Source organism: Lampetra fluviatilis, chromosome 28, assembly GCF_964198595.1.
Source record: "Lampetra fluviatilis chromosome 28, kcLamFluv1.1, whole genome shotgun sequence".
In the NCBI taxonomy this organism is placed as follows: domain Eukaryota; kingdom Metazoa; phylum Chordata; class Hyperoartia; order Petromyzontiformes; family Petromyzontidae; genus Lampetra; species Lampetra fluviatilis.
In genome coordinates, this window is record NC_136302.1 from 10,786,740 (window position 1) to 10,789,450 (window position 2,711).

General features: G+C 48.4%; 1 non-coding gene across 1 annotated transcript; it reads right to left on the minus strand.

Moving 5' to 3' along the window:
• Window positions 1-2,354: 2,354 nt before the first annotated feature.
• On the minus strand, window positions 2,355-2,436 carry TRNAS-AGA (transfer RNA serine (anticodon AGA)). The gene has a single exon. It is a non-coding gene; the product is annotated as a tRNA-Ser (tRNA).
• Window positions 2,437-2,711: the final 275 nt, after the last annotated feature.

Consider the following 2,711-nt stretch of genomic DNA (forward strand, 5'->3'; position numbering starts at 1 on the left):
TGAACACGGTGAACAGAATGATTCGAGAGAGTGTTTATTAACGGATCGCCTGCGTGTTACAGCATACCGTTACACAAATCACATCCAAATGGTATGGTTGCGTTTAAATGTCCACCGATTGGCCAGGCACAACCTGCACGCACGAGACGGGGGAGTCAGCTGGGCCATGCTTGCGAAACGCACGCGTAAATTCTGCTCATTGTCTTTTCGATTTAAAGCTTTCGTGACTGCAGGGATTCATCTTCTTGGTTCTTTCGGTAAAGTCACGTAGAAGGGAAATAATAAAATAATAAAATAAAACATAATAAAATACAATTCTCACGACGTTTCGGCCACAACGCAAGCAGCCGTCCTCAGGTAAAGAACAGGTCTGTCGAAAAGACAGCGTCTGAATGTTCTTCACCTGAGGACGGCTGCTTGCGTTGTGGCCGAAACGTCGTGAGAATTGTATTTTATTGTTTTCTTTTTATTATTTTATTATTTTCCTTCTAAGTGACTTTACCGAAAGAACCAAGAAGAGGTCTGCTCATTGTATCAAAAACAACGTACAAAAATAACTACTACTAGATGCGAGAATCAATCCTCGAATCGCAGCACACCCCGAAATCTAGGCGATCCATCTCATCGCGAGATAGGCGAGCCACTGCGCGTCGATTCAACGATGACATTCTCGTAGTGTTCGAACAACGCAGCGGGATTCGTTTCAAAATTCTAAATTGTTTCCTTTCCGCTGAATGAGCGGCTTTCTGGGCGAGGCCATCGAACAAAGAGGGTGGCCACCGCATCGCGTGCTTTCAGATGTGCTTCTGCGGCCGTCTGGAACGCTCTTCTTCCTTCCGATATTCGGAAGCCACTGGAGCCGTGCACTTTTAAATCATCATCGAGATTGAAAACTCTTTTTTTTTTTACTGATTTTTGTGTTTAGTTTGTTGTCTCTGGCCCGAACCTCCGATTAGCACCGTCGGCTACGTACAGTGCGAAAGAAGTTCAACATACGCTCATCAAGACACTGGACCCCCCCCCCCCCCCTTACCGCTCTGAGCCAGTGCTGGAAATTCCACGTTCCCATGGTGGGGGGCGAGTCTCTACATAGGACAACCATTGTTAACCTCCTCACAAAGTAGCACCTATTTTATCGACCCCAGTATGATGATGGGCTGACTTAACCGCCCACCACGCTTCTCAAGCAGGATCTGAAACTCGCAACCTTGTGATTGCGATCCGTTCGCTCTCACCGCTGCGTCGCCGGGCGGGGTGGGCATAGGTTTAACGCCCGTGTCATTGCAAAGCCCCCATCGATGGCGGTTTAACGATATTAGGATTTTGGCACCGGGTCAAGCAGTGATGTGTGCGGACGGTGCCTTTTGGCGGGCGGTCAAGTTGACATCACGCGGCTATAAAAACTCGGGGAAATTTGCGCAGTCTGTCAGCAGTTGGTGGTCGTTATCCAATCACGGAATTTGTATTAAGAGAGCGGTTGCTGCGCGCTTACGATTCCAACTCGAAGCGTGCGGGTTCTGAGCTGATGATGTCAGTAAGTCGGTAGGGATTATTAAAGCTGGGCTCCCCAGTCGTGAGATCATCGGTTCAAATCCTGGTCAGGATCGACGTGGCCCATCAATCATACCCGTGTAACGCACAAAGTGTGTACTCACACACACACGCATTGACAAAGACGCCGGCATGTATCCGATGGACTGCGCTGCATTTACAACGCACGAGTGTCCGTACGTCACGCTCTGGATCTCGCACACGACCAGTCGGGCGAAATACAAGTATAACCCGTAAAAACAAAGTTTTTCACTATAAATCCTTTATATGCGTGGCGGCTAGAGTCCTCTCGTCCTCTGGCTTGAGATGGCTGCCACCTATGGGTCAGATGATTGCATGGCAGCATTAAGCAATTGGTAATTAAAATTAATATTTTTGTCCTAAAAAGTGTAAAATTTTGGAAAAAAATTTTCACGGACATTAATTGTCACGCACAACGAGTCTGTGTGGAAAATGTCAGCTCGATTGGATCACGGGAAGTGGGTTAAAAAACGACCGAAAGATTTGCACGGTCCTAAGCAAGCAAGTGAACTTAATATAAAGGATTTTTTAAAAAGCCGAACACAAGGTTGTTTCTGTTGCCGAGGACAATTCCTCGGAACTTGTCGCCTTTCCCAATTAACGACATTTTGCTCCCCCCGCCCAAAAAAAAATACGAACGATTGCATACATCGCAAAGCAATGGGTAGTAGCCAACATCTGGCTCACATATCGAGTGGTGTCTCGGCCTGCCTACGCCGGGTTCGTATCAAAGCGCCGCGCGCTGGACCACTTTTGCAAACATCACTCTACCAAAACATTCACGTAGTCGGCAGGATTCGAACCTGCGCGGGGAGACCCCAATGGATTTCTAGTCCATCGCCTTAACCGCTCGGCCACGACTACCCATGAAGAACGTTGTGTTAGGGAGCATCTATTAAGATGGGTACGTGGACAGGACGGGCTTACGTGGCCAACACGCACGGCTACCTTTAGGATTTCCTCCCCTCCATTGCTGAAGTGTCACGCAGCGTGCCAGGCACTCAGTTCAGGCTGAGTCACCCTCAGGGAAACCCAGGACAGGCACAGATACCGCTTGTTCCTCACTGGAATTATCTGTGGCCGGAGAGTTGAACCCAAACTGCCGAACTCCCAAGAACATTTCGCCGCATTCACTTACG